This window comes from Amblyomma americanum, chromosome 5 (genome assembly GCF_052857255.1).
Source record: "Amblyomma americanum isolate KBUSLIRL-KWMA chromosome 5, ASM5285725v1, whole genome shotgun sequence".
Taxonomy (NCBI): domain Eukaryota; kingdom Metazoa; phylum Arthropoda; class Arachnida; order Ixodida; family Ixodidae; genus Amblyomma; species Amblyomma americanum.
In genome coordinates, this window is record NC_135501.1 from 69,749,649 (window position 1) to 69,764,648 (window position 15,000).

Consider the following 15,000-nt stretch of genomic DNA (forward strand, 5'->3'; position numbering starts at 1 on the left):
TAAGTACAATTGAAGCAGACTCCAAATGAAGGATGCGTATTCTATTTTTGAGCGTACGAGGGTAGTGTAAGCTAAACGTTTGGTGCCAGGATCAGCTCCGTGCAAGTGACGTCTGATGAAACCAAGTGCTTTAGATGATTTACTGACAATTGCACGATATGGTTATTCTATGTTAGATCAGAAGAAATATGAACACCTAGGTATTTGACTGTGGAGACGTTCTTTGTGCGAATACTATTCATGGAATAACAGTGATTTTGAAGCTGATTATTGGTGGTGAATGTTATAGTCTTAGTTTAAGAGACTTTAATTTGCATTTTCCACTGTTCACACCAAGTGGTGATTCTGTCCAGGTCGGTCTGCAAAGAGTTGGTGCCGTCAGGGTTTGTAACTTCTCTATATATAACACAGTCATCAGCAAATAATCTAGATGTAGAGGTAATAAATTCACTTATATCATTAATGTAGATCAGGAATAAAATTGGTCCAAGCACCGAGCCTTTCGGAACGCCAGATTTTACCACGGTTGGGGAAGAACAACACCCATTTACACAGACACATTGGTAACGATTGCTAAGAAAGTTAGTCATCAAGGTAATAATAAGCTTTTCAATGTTGACAGAATTTAGCTTCAGTAATAAACGATAACGGGAGCCTTATCAAACGCTTTCGCGAAATCAATAAATATAGCGTCAATCCTTAATTTGGCGTCGATGGCATGATGAAGGTCGGTTAATAATTCAAGCAACTGCGTCTCACACGAACGACCATGCTGATAAGGGGAAAATAACTAGTTCTCGGTTAAGTATTTCATTATGGCAGATGATATGATATGCTCCAACAGTTTGCAGGGTATACTGGTTAACTAGATAGGTCTGCCCAATTTGTTAGCATGGATTGGTCACCTGATTTAAATATAGGAGTAACACGAGCAAGTTTCCACGAGTCAGGTATGCACCCGGTGTCATGAGATTGCTAGAACAAGGCCGCAAAAATGTGAGATACAATAGGTTTTGTTAATTTTAGCAGTTTAGGGCATTTACCGTCTGGACCAGGCGACTAGTTAATTTGTAGTATGTCAATAGCTTTCTCTATTCCTTCATGAGTGATGGTAAGAGTTTATACTGCTTATTTCCCCCTTTCTGTTGTCAGTTCATGTTTTCATACATCTATAAATAGATGTCATTAATTCAAACCGTGTCAAGTTTTTTTTCTTCCACTTGCGCCATCTTACGTAGAGCTGCTTCGTGAATAGCCGGCTGATAGTTTATCTATAGTTGACCCTTTGTGGTATGAGGCATGATGACCGCGAAACTAAACACCTAAGAAAGAATACACGCGGGCAGACGAGAGTCCACTCTGTAGACGCTTTTAGCGCTCTTTTTGGCTTTGCTGTCATCATGCCTTTTACTGGTGTCGCAGCACCCTACCTCAGTGAGCTAGGGTAACATGGATTTCAATGTGCGTTAAAGCAGCCTTTCAATCTGAGTCCCTTTTCTCGGACTTTTACGTGTCCCACAAAGGCCTCGATCTGAACACTTATTTATTCAAGCGCTGGAGCTGCATCACAACTGCTTATATACGCCGCACACGAATTTGTCACGCCTTATGGCCTTGCGGTTCTCGCTAGCCTGTCAATGATGGCGGCTGTTAGCGAGATAGCTTTGCTTAAGCGCCTTTAACGACTGCTTAGCTGTATTACATGAAGGCGTTTTTATGTTATCTTTCGTTTCATTGGCAGCCCTGAGATAACATTGTTGCTTGGCTTTGGATTCTGTCAGATGATCATCCCAAAAATAACACTGATTAGATTGCGGTGTAAGAAGCCCTACGCAGCGGCAGCTGATATGTCGCTGACGTAAGCCGAAATGGGATGCGAGCGTCGCACTTGGGTAGTATCCGAGACGTCCCGGCGGGTACACTCGAGCCCAGAAGAGTCAGGCAGCCGTGGCTTGTGCCGCAATGGTTGGCTGCGCTAGTCTCGCACTAAGGCTTACGGCGCTAGGATTCATCGGCGGCCATTCCCGCTACATGGCACATTATACGGCAATAGTGCAGTGGTCCACACGGAATCCCGAACTGCATCCTGAAACGATACGCTTAGCCTATCAGAAAATATTTATGCCCTGTGTACAATAAAGCAATCTGCGAACAGTGCCTTCCAGCAGAATTAAAAATTGCAAAAACAGTGCGTCTACAAATCGGGTGATACCTCTTGCCATTCAAATCATAGCACTATTCCTTTCACGTGTACTTCCTGTAAAATATTAGAACATGTAATTATAAGTTCATTACAGAATTTGGTTGGTGAAAAAAATATTCTTCATCCGCCCAACATAGCTTCACGCAAAGCCTGTCTACCATCGCCCAGCTCGTTGAGCACATGTATGATTTCGCGAAAGCAATTAATAACCAAACACAGAGATGTAGCTTACCTAGACTTTTCAAAGCCCTTTTAGTGAGTCTTTCTTGCTAAACGTTAACGCTTAAACATGGTTAGAGTATGGGACAAGTGTATTTATAATCCAGCCAATATTTACTGGACCATTGTCAGTCTGTTTGGCCACATTTCAGAAATTGTGTCAGTACATTCTCCTCTGCCCAGGGCTCCATTTACCCCCAAATGCTTTGCTCATAAACGACAAAACTAGTCAGGTAGAATCCAAGATTAGGTTCTTCGCAGACGGATGCGCCCTGCACAGAGAAATACAAGACTGACAAGATAAAGTACGTCTTAACAATGCTTTTGCCGTTATAACCCAATGGTGTACAATCTGGTCAAAGGCCGTCAAGCCTGATAAAGCAGTTTCGATTCCAATAACAAGAACAAATCCAAAATAAGTTTCCTGTCACACTGAAAGCACGGCGCAGTAGCCACAGAAAACGAGGCGAGGACAGGACTGGCGAGGTGCTCTCCTCGCCTCGTCTTCCGTAGTCACTGCGCTGTACCTTCTGTGTGAATCACGATGAATCAACACGCCCAAACATATTCCCTCCTTGATTTCCCGCACGGATATGACAGTGCCATCCTTAACACTGTCACTGAGCATAAAAACTTTGATGTCGAAGTATCATCAGATCTAGGGTGGTTGATTCATGTCGAGCCCGTGGCAAGCAAAGCGACGCGAAAGCTAATGTTTCTAAAACTGGTTCTGCGTTACTGAGCGCAGGAAGCCACAATTTTGGCTTACATGACGACGATACGTCCGATCTTAGACTGTGCAAACGTTGCGTGGTTTCTCGAAGCTGTGCGTTTTATTTCTAACAGATGAAGTAGCACCGACACGCCGAAGCAGATGCTGTCCGCGATCAGTCCTGACACAATAACCAGTCGTGTGGCGCTTCACAGTCTAAAATACTTGCATCTCACCCTGCATAACAAGTTGAAAGTCTGACACCTATATGTTATTTAAAACTTAAACGAAACGCTTCGTAAACATCAGTTGACACAACAAGATTATTTCTGCGCTATTAACAGATAGTGTTTCATTTTTCCTTCCCGCTAGCTGTGTGTGAATGGAACGCTTTAGACCAGACTGTGGTCACCCAGCGCATTGTGGACAAATCTCTTGAACTTGCTGGCAAAACTATGCTGTCATCAACGTGTGAGTGATTATATCATTATGCGTATTTTTTTTTCTTTTGTTGACAGCGCTTAAAAAACACGAACAGAAGACATAGAAGACGACGTCACAGGTGCTGAACTTCAACTTTATTCAGGAACACCAAAACACTGCGCATATAACGAAGAACACAGGCATAGAATCAATAGAATGTATCACCACCAACCAGCAACGACAACTTGTCCTATTATGCGTTTGTCATTCTATTATTTGTCATGTAAAATTGGAAGCACGTCATAATGTGAATCTGTGAAAGCGTGAATGTTGTTATCATTTTTTATATTTATGGGCTTCTCTTTCTTTTTTTCTCCACACAATATTAAACTGACCCAAGTTCATTATGTATTATCTTTCTGTCCAATTCAATGTTTTAACTTAGGTTCAATATCTTTCAATACTTTTTGTTGATTCATATTTGAACAGCGCAATAAGACAACGGGACACAACGAAGAAAGGACACCACAGCGCTTGTGGTGCCCTTTCTTCGTTGTGTCCCGTTGTTTTATTGCGCTGTTCAAATATGAATCAATACCAACTCGCCCAGTTCGCAGCTTTAATGAACTTTTTATTGACCCTATTGTACATTGATGTGGATACCTGCATGACTGATTGTCTGCAGGTCCTTCTAACCCACTCCTTTAAAAATATCTGAATGGATTGATGACATCCTGAAATGATGAAAATATTCATGAATATAATTAAATAGTCGTTGAGCTGTATTGCTTAATTATTCGTGATTTCCGCTGCGCGAAACTAATTGTGGCCTCTATTAGTTGCGAAGAATGTAAAATAAGGGTACCTATATTCAGTGCAGTTACAGCGAAATCTCTCTCGCCAACTGATGATATGTTAACGCACACTGAGGACAACGCCACCAAAGTTTTGTGCTCGGGGGAAACAATTGATTCTATTGTTCTTGGTGAGCAAACTGATGCGTGTCGCGCAGCAAAAGACGCCTTTAATACTGCGAAAATTGCACTTAAACAAAAATCGCTGCACGGTTATGCCTTGTTGCTGTCAGGCGAGTTTACAGCGCCGATGTTGATTGCCGAGCTGCGCTTGGCCAATCCGACAAATTCCACGCTCTTCTAAAATACCCTCCATTACAGTCTTCCTCCCCTGCCCTCCGACCTGACCATATGCGGATGCTCTTTGCTCTCAGCCCCACACGGCTGGATAATCCCGCCGCCGAGTTACCCCGCCGATGTCATATTTCCTCAGGTGTTTCGTTTTCGAGCTGGCTCGTTGGTCTAGGGGTATGATTCTCGCTTCGGGTGCGAGAGGTCCCGGGTTCAAATCCCGGACGAGCCCGACAACTTCTTTTAGTTCTAAGCAACGGAGAATCCAATAGACTTATTTTAATTTCTTTATAATTTTTGGTCATTTCGTTTTCTGTATTTTTATTGTTGCTTGCCGTGGCTATATAATCAGTTTGCTCCAATAAACTTCAGTCGCGAGTCAGTACTTGCTGCGTCTGCTTCATGTCCTTGTCTTTCGCGCTGCTAAATTTAAATGACACCGTACGAACTTGCCCGTATGTCTATTATTCTTCAAACGGGTAAAATTCTAGTCCTCATTGTCAGCCATTCGGAGTGGATAACGTCGGCGCTACGTCAATTGCGATGTAAAGAGAACAAATTATCTCCGAACCATTTATGGGTATGCAACGTTGCATTGCACACTAACGTCCTAAAAGCCGTAGACAAATGGCGGAAGCTCCATCCTGTCGGCTGCTTCCAATACGCAACGACGTCGGCAGAACTATTCGCGAGGGCCGGAGGGGGGTAGAGAGAAATGGTAGTTTTCGCGGTGTAAACAATAGATATCAAAGAAAAATAATAAACAGCAAATTAATGCCGGACTTAGAGAAGACGCATTAGATTTTTTTAATTAACAAAACGCCAAATGTTACTACCACTTCGCGAACAAAGTGGCCATTTTCGCTGAGTGCGGGTTCGCACATGTGGGCTGTTTATACAAACGCACCGTGGCCGGGTTGATGACAGTGCGGCTTCCTGGGCGTTTACGTTGTTTACATTGGCCTGTTTACTGGCTTCGCACCCATGCTCATACGCAGAAAACGAAGGAAGAGATACAAGAGTACGTATTACACTCTTCCAGTAATAAAAAGATATTTTCACTAACTATTCTATCTAGATAGATAACAATGCACAAGATTTGATTTCGTCTTTATTTAACTCGGATAAAATAAACTATAGGGTGCTATCTTACTCCCTTCTAAATAGCTCTCATAATAAGAATACTACTGGCCTCTTTAATTTTCAATGCAATGCCAGCTCATAAGTTTTTTGAGGGACAGATTTATGGGTCATACTTGGGGGCTTTGGGGGTGAGGTGGTTGAAATTTTCTCAGGGGAGAGGGGGAAGAAGCGGCAAGAAGGTCTACAAAGAGACGCGACGCCACGAGAGTGTGTTACACTATTCCTATACTAAGCGCAGTGGTTAAGATTTCTTGCTTAATGCAACGGGCAATTCGTAACAAAACTCGACTTCTCACGAAAATACTGCTTCAATCTCTGCATTCAGACGAAGGAAACGTCAGAGTTTTCTCTCAGAATCGCTCGCTACCTTAAACAGCCAGCACAGCCAGTCTTGCTTTCACTGCTGTTACATGACCGCCAAAATCAGTTACAGTCTGTGTTATGTAAAGTTGATTCGCAATACTTAAGGTCTTTTCTAGTGCATATGCGGGACTTAATTGTGCTGATCAAGCTGTCAAGCTGTGCATATTTCTGCTAGTGCATACAAAAATATATATTCGTGTGCCCTTCCCCCCCCCCCTTTTTCATGCCACTGAATGTGAGCGTCGCGGTTCTGTGAAGCAGCGGAAGATCGTGCTAGACATTTACAAGATTGGTCGTACCACAAAACACTGACTGCATAAATTGTTCATCATCCCAAGCGATGCCTCTTTCTTGCTACAGCAAAACAAAACTTAGACCTAATGTTTGGTTGGTGCGGTTTGTGGGATCTAACGGCTCAAAGCCTCGGTTCAAATTACGGACAAGCTCAGCATATGTTTTTAATTTAGGAGTGAAAAACAATAAAAATCAATCAATCTACAGTCTTCAATACCGGCCATCCAGGCCAGAAAACGTTAGCGCAACTTATTTTACGATGCAAGGAAATCCGTGACGAAGAATAATCACTGCAGCCTGGGCAAAACACAGGGCTAATGAACCATTTACGTATATGCAAGGAAACAGCAAAATTTCTTTGCTGTGCAGAATACAGTGCGCAAGAGACGGTAGTGGTTGCTTAGTGTCGACAGCAGCCATTACGCGCTCTTCGAAGAACCGGTACACTCGGGACAAAAGTACAAAAGAACTTTTCCAATTTTTCCCTGGGCAGCGAAGAGTTGAATGCCCAGTTAGGCACGAACCCCTTTCAGCAGTCTTCTTTGTAAAAATAACGTAAGACTATAACAAGCAAAGGACGCCGAACCACCGCGTGAATGCTTGAGGCCTGCAGAGCTGTCGACCTGACGTACACAAATAGACTCTGGAGCTTGGCCTAGATGGCTCGTTGGCTACCACGCGTCAATGTTTATTCAACTGTCTACAAAAGTAAACGCTCTGCTGCAATATCAGTTCTACCTCCTAAATTGTTCGCTCCCTCTGACAGCCTGGGCGCATCTTTTCTTCTCTCAGATAACGGTGCCCGTTTTCCCGACGGCTGTTTGCACTTCACCTACAAAAGCTGTATGGGAGGATCCTGCAGGGAACTACACTGGAAGAGAGTACATATGCTGAAGATGTTGAACCGCTACTCTGAGAAGCAGCGATGTGCCATGTTGTAAACGAGAATTGCATCAAATGCGCCAGCCTTTTTCTGCGCAGCAGCTTCAAATCCCCGTTAATTTGGAGAACGTGAGTCAATTTATTGGTGTTAAAAGCCATCCTTGAAGCGCCATAAAATTTCCCTTTTCTTCAAATTCCGACGTTTATATCCGCTGAAGATCCAAAATACCGTAAATGGCATATCCCTGTTGAGAGGCCTGAGGCGTACGGGGCCGTCCCGTCACCGTACAGAAAGAATTGCTGATGGATGCCCCAAAGTGGCTCTTTGGTGTATGGAGATGTGATTGTTCTCGTTTAGGGCGCGAGAAGTACCGGATTCCGAACCGAACCTAGTCACATTCTAATTTCGTTCTTTCTGGCAGGAAAAAATGAACAAAACAAGAAGGCATACCAATAGCAACCTTAAGCGGCGGATGGTTGCTCAGTGGACTGTTGCGTGCACCAGGCTAAAGGCTTTCTGCAAGCTTTCTGCACCTGTTTGTTCGCTTCCGTCTTAAACGTAGGCACCTGCACCTCGATGCAGGTGAAATACAAGAACGCCCGTGCGCCATGCTACCTCAACGCGCGTATAAGCCTTGTGGCATAAATAAATTAGCAGCCTTCCAAAATGTCTCTCAGAGCCCGCGTCTAGATTTGTGACTTTAAACAGGTTAAATTGCAAATAAAAGTGGCTACAATTAAAAAGAAGAATAGCTACTACTTGAGCAGGACTTGAGTATCACTACAAAACATTGCCGCGACCAACATTAACCTCAGCTATGGGACATCATTGATGCCTTTCCAAGTCCTCTCGTCACTTTAGAGCCTGGTCCTCGATTTTGTTCATAAAAGCACTGGGCACAGATCTGGACAGGTCGTCACCTTTTGTTTATTTTTAATGAGCCAGCAGAACCAGCCTAGATCAGAAATTTTATCTACAAGTTTGATTACCGGCCAGTTGAGGCATGGCGTAAGCGCAATGCTAGCAGTGATAAAATAACTGCAAAATGGCATTTTTCTGGGCCACATGGTATGAATCCATGATTTGGGCCAGCATGAACTTTGGGACACAAACGAAGAGAGACGAAGAGGTTTCCTGGCTCTTCATTGCCGCCAGCCTAAGCACCCATGCACGGCCAACCTCGACAGCATCTCGATCCTTGGAAGATAAAAAGATAGGCTGGCCAGGGAAATCATCGAAGCTGTAGCCATCCACAAGAAAGGGAAGGACTGCGTAAGCACCCCGTCAATTGCACTTTCAACCAAAGAAAAAACGTTCCTCCATGATGTTTGCCCTGTCCCATGATCCGGCCAAATTATACGCCCGTCCTGTTCGGCACCGTGTTTGTGCTTTTTGTTTTTTATCTCCCACATCATGTTTTAGGTTTTTATCCCTGTTTTAGTCGTGTTACTGTTGGCATTTTGGTTTTAATTCAACTTCAGGTTTTTAGCTCTGTTTTAGCCGTGTTAGTGTTGGCATTTTTGGGTTTTTATTCAACTCTCGTCTCACCTGAAGGCGAAGGAGCTTTTCATGATTTCGCAGCCTCATGTCCATCTTCATGTTAAACTTCTAGCTTTGTTTTGGCGTGATTTCTTGCGGGTTTTTCATTCATATATTCTTTCAGTTGTTTCGTGTTTTGTTTTTATGACGCGGCTTTTGCTCTTTCACTGTCTGTGTTGTGGCCTAGACCTTATCCTGTGACTACTCTTAGAACTGATTCTCGATCATGCTTTGGTTCCCATCACGTGCGCACAGTTTTGCAACACGGCCTAAGATTGTCGGGGGCTCAGTGATTTCGCTTTCCCGGTAACGGCTGTTTCGTCATTTGTTCTAAGGATTGTTGTTACATTTGCTTTTGGTGCGGCCTTCTTTCGCCATGCCCTTTGCCTTCTTTCCATCCTTCTCTTCACCTTTACCACTGTATATATTTCCGTGCGTTCCGCGCCTTTCAATTAAAGATGTTTCAGCAGTGTGTTCCGTTTTCCATGTGTCTCTCTTCGTTTGTGTCCGAAAGTTCATGCTGGCCCGAATCATGTGATAAAAGAGCCACAGCAAATACCTGCAATAACTCGAGCAAAACAGAGGCGACTAGCAACTTACACTATGTCGACATCCGACACGACATAGTAAGTATTCGCACGTGCAGTTAACATCACAATGAATTGAAAGCAATGACACTCGGTTTATAAACAGTGAGTATTACGTGATGTTCAATTACGTGATGTTACTGTGTACCAGTAAAATATGCGCATTCGGTCAAATATCTTGGCCTGATCTTCGACAGCGATCTCTCTTGGAACTCGCACCTTTCTTTTGTTTGCCAAAGGCTTTGTGCTGTATCGTGTGTCCTGTATAACATCAGATATTTTATGCCTTTCTCTGTCCGTAAATGTGTTGCACATGCTCTAGCCTATAGTGTACTTAGGTACGGAATTACTGTTTATGGTCATTGCACGGTTCGCTGGCAACACAGGGTGAATTCACTTTTGCGTTTGCTTCTAAAGAATATTGCTTACGACCTGTCCATTGGTAATGACATTGATATTTTCAGAAGACTAAAGCTTCCAAGTTTTAACTCTTTAATAACAGAAACTATTGTGCTAAAACACTTCTGGTACAGTCAGTTCACCGTTCCATATGTTCCTGCTCGGGATTTAAGACCAAAATACCGCTATTGCATTCCTCGCTCCTCAACCCGGTACGGAAAGCGCACACGCCATTACTATGTACCTGCCTGTTTCAATAGCTTGCCCCCTACTGTACTCCGCATGAAAACTAAATACACCCTGAAAAAAACTTTGCGGTATATCTCCGCGCTGCTTCCTGCCCCGTAGTTATTTCTTCTATTTACTGTATTAATTTCAAATTACTGTAATCTCTCTTGATGTTGTAATAGTTATATATTTGTTTCACTATGTTTGGTGACCTTTTTCTTTTTTGCAAAGTTCATTGCAAACGTCTCTATTTTCCTTTGTTTTGCCAACGTTCGCTGTCTGCCAGGCGCTGCCACTCAAGCCCTTTGAGGCTTTGGTAGGCCTGATTTATGTTGTCTGGCAATTGACATGAATAAAAGTTCTATCTATCTATCTATCTATCTATCTATCTATCTATCTATCTATCTATCTATCTATCTATCTATCTATCTATCTATCTATCTATCTATCTATCTATCTATCTATCTATCTATCTATCTATCTATCTATCTATCTATCTATCTATCTATCTATCTATCTATCTATCTATCTATCTATCTATCTATCTATCTATCTATCTATCTATCTATCTATCTATCTATCTATCTATCTATCTATCTATCTATCTATCTATCTATCTATCTATCTATCTATCTATCTATCTATCTATCTATCTATCTATCTATCTATCTATCTATCTATCTATCTATCTATCTATCTATCTATCTATCTATCTATCTATCTATCTATCTATCTATCTATCTATCTATCTATCTATCTATCTATCTATCTATCTATCTATCTATCTATCTATCTATCTATCTATCTATCTATCTATCTATCTATCTATCTATCTATCTATCTATCTATCTATCTATCTATCTATCTATCTATCTATCTATCTATCTATCTATCTATCTATCTATCTATCTATCTATCTATCTATCTATCTATCTATCTATCTATCTATCTATCTATCTATCTATCTATCTATCTATCTATCTATCTATCTATCTATCTATCTATCTATCTATCTATCTATCTATCTATCTATCTATCTATCTATCTATCTATCTATCTATCTATCTATCTATCTATCTATCTATCTATCTATCTATCTATCTATCTATCTATCTATCTATCTATCTATCTATCTATCTATCTATCTATCTATCTATCTATCTATCTATCTATCTATCTATCTATCTATCTATCTATCTATCTATCTATCTATCTATCTATCTATCTATCTATCTATCTATCTATCTATCTATCTATCTATCTATCTATCTATCTATCTATCTATCTATCTATCTATCTATCTATCTATCTATCTATCTATCATTAGAGAAATACACTTGGGAAGGACCACGTTTCAGTGCCACAGCTTGAACGAGGAATTCAAGGATGAGCCCAATCTAGACCCCCTTGGAGTAAGCTTCTTGTTAGTGTAAAAATTAGCCTCTCAACTCCTAGCAGCCACTCCACGTGTCTAAGCGGGGCTCGTTGGTCTAGGGGTATGTTTCTCGCTTAGGGTGCGAGAGGTCCCGGGTTCCAATCCCGGACGAGCCCACGTGTTTTTTTTTTCCTAAGCCACCATCATCAAGCGTCATTTCCAGCTGACCTAATTCCCGAAGCGCCTTCTTTAATTTTCAGCTCTTCCTTTTGGCGAAATCCCTTTTCAAATACATACCTGATGCCGAATCTCCGCTATAAATGCGAAATAATCGAAATGGAATGTAATTCAATTGAAATAACTCTTTCTCCCTTCCTTGCAATCAAAAACTGTCAGTCAAAAATTTTAGCAGGCCTTCTCCCCCGCTGAAGCCCACTAATGCAAAAATGCAGTGTGAAGACACGTTGCGCAAGGTGGTCGACAATCTCAAACAAAGAATACAAAGAAAAATAAAAACCTTTTTTCTAAATGACACAAATCCACGTAAACGCTAACCGAGGAAAATGCGAAAACCGCAGCGCTATCCAAGCTGTTATATGTTTTACATGTTAGAGCAACTGTACATAAGGACGTAATGAAAAATTATGCAAAAGTTTTAGTCTCAACATTTAAACTTTGTATTTCGTTCTTCTTGGTGTGAAACTCTGGATTTGACCGTTTCACTGAGATAACTTTTTCTACAGTTGTTTCCAAGCTGTGTTTACAAAAGCCACGGCTAAAAATGATTACACTGTGAATACCACATTAAAACAAATAGGACATTCCGTGTGTGCAATCAGCGGGATTGCTGGGCTTCAACACAAGCAAGTAAGTGCAGATTGGAAGCTCATGTCACGAGCACTGAAGTGAAGGAACAGGCTTGTTTTGTAGCGTTCACACTTTTACAGCGGGAAAGCGAAATATCTAGAACATATACTGCTTCATTGTAGACTTCTAAATCCTTTGGTAGTAGTGAAATGCTATACGCGTAAAGAACGAAAAATGCCAGACCACCAGCTGCTATTCTCCTTTCCTGTCTCCCTATGCTATTTTTTTTGTAATAATTAATTGAGAAAACCACTTCTACATAGCCCAGCTTAACGCTTCAACTTTCACTCTACCAGAGGCCCATCTTTGCTTCATCGGCGACGTGGCTAATTATCTCATCGTTATCGTCTTCTTCTGCCCATTGACCGCCTCCCCACAGAGCAACAACGTGACTCAAAGCCTTAACCCCCCTTTCTCCCCCTCCCTCAGGCCTTTCTCATCACAGCTTTCGTTCCTTTGACCCCCTCCCCCATCCATACTTGAATACGCTAGCTACTGCCCTCAGTCACCCTTGAAGAAGGAGCCGAGTCGGATTCGAAACGTTGGGTTAAAATTAAAGTTTTTGGTTGGAGATGTAAAGTTTATTATAAGCCAGCAAATGAAGCATGGAGATGCATGGCCCTTCTCAATGCCCGTCGCGGTGTGACGCTGGACGCTCCGGGCGTACTTCTAGGCAGTGTTCATCTAGTCGCCGCTTTATTATTATTTATTTATTTATTTAACAATACTGTTAACCCTCAAGCGAGGGTCCTTACAGGGAAGGTATGAAAACTTCGTAGAAAATATAATTATTCACAATCACTAAATACATCTGCAGAAGACAGTACATTCGTTCAAGCATCAAATAGCACTTTCAAGCAGATGGTCATCCAGAGATCGCTCAAATTCATGCAGATCATTCTGTTCTACAACACGCATTGGCAAGTCATTCCACATTTCAATTACATGGGGGAAGAAGGAATTTCTGAAAGCTTCACTATGGGCGTAGTACGGCTGAATTATCCGACTATGATTTGTTATAGAACTCCGTTTGCCTGGCGCTTGTATGTATGTTTCCTTTTGAATGTTTACCTGTCCTTGGAGCATCTGGAATAGTAGCTTTAGGCGATTTTTTTCTCTACGTATTTCTAATGAATCCAGGTTACAGGAAGAAAGCATATCTGTAACTGTGTCTGTCCTTCGATATCGGCAGCAAATAAAGCGTACTGCGTACCTGTGAACTCTTTCTAATTGTTTCTTTAAATAATTCTGTTTAGGACTCCACACTACTGACGCATACTCAAGGATTGGCCTCACAAAAGCTTTATATGCAATTAGTTTTACATCTCGTGTAGCATTCTCCCATTTTTTTCTCAAAAAACATAACCTCTGGTGTGCATTAGAGCACACCTCTTCTATATGTGTGCCCCAATTTAAATTATGTGTTATTGTCATTCCTAGATACTTAAACTGAGTTACGTTTATCAAACACTTGTCACCAATGAAATATGGAAACGAAAGAACAGATTTCTTCGTTGTAATGTGCATGTACGTTGATTTCGAATAATTTATTTCCATGTTCCATTTTTTGCACCATTCGCTTAATGCCTGTAAAGAGTTGTTAATTCTAAGCTGGTCTTCCGTGTTTCTAACTGTGGAATAAATTAAACAGTCATCTGCGAATAGCTTCAGTCGTACATTTGGTTCCATGACAGCAGAGATATCATTAATATACACCAAAAATAACAACGGTCCCAGAACAGAACCCTGTGGAACTCCTGAAAGAACTGCTAGTGAGGCGGACACATGACCATCCATTTTGACCACCTGGTTACGACTTCCTAAGTACGCTTTAATCCATTTTACAATATTCATATTAATTCCAGCTCTTTCCAGTTTAAAAACTAATTTATTGTGTGGCACCTTATCAAAAGCTTTGGCAAAATCTACAGCGATTATGTCAATTTGCTGCTTCGCATCAATCGTCATTGCCAAATCGTGAATTGTCTCTACAAGTTGTGTAGTGGTGGAAAGGCCTGCTCGGAATCCGTGTTGGTGAGGGTAAAGTAAACAGCTTATTTCTAGGTAATGAAAGATATGCTTCGCTATAATATGTTCCATAAGTTTACAAGAAATCGATATAAGAGATATTGGGCGGTAGTTATTTACTAGAGTTCGGTTGCCTCCTTTAAACCGGAATTACTAGTGCATTGCGCCAATCTTGTGGTACACAATGGGTGTGCAAGGACTTTTGAAAAATAAGTTTAAGATATCGTGAGGCCCACTCGGCATATCTTCGGAGAAACTGGGTTGGTATGTTGTCTGGTCCATTGGCCTTTTTAACATCCAAATTGAGGAGCTGCTGAAATACGCCCTCCTGCGAAATTATGACGTCATTCATTCGGCTAGGCAACAAGCGTTCTGAACTAAGGTCTATGTCATCTTTGGTTGCGGTGAATACGGACTGGAAAAAGTGATTAAAATGATCTACTATATGCTCCTTTTTTATCAGTACCTGATTTTCGTGCTTAATCTCCTGTATTCTCTCCTTCCTATCACTAAAGTATCACCAGAACTTTTGCGGTTACGTTTTGAGGAAGCGGCTAAGCGTTTCATCGAAAAACTTTTTTTTAGCTTCTTT

At 41.6% G+C, this 15,000-nt stretch overlaps 1 non-coding gene across 1 annotated transcript; it reads left to right on the top strand.

Annotated features, from left to right (window-relative positions):
- Nucleotides 1-4,862: 4,862 nt before the first annotated feature.
- TRNAP-CGG (transfer RNA proline (anticodon CGG)) lies at nt 4,863-4,934 on the top strand. The gene has a single exon. It is a non-coding gene; the product is annotated as a tRNA-Pro (tRNA).
- The last annotated feature ends 10,066 nt before the right edge of the window (nt 4,935-15,000 follow it).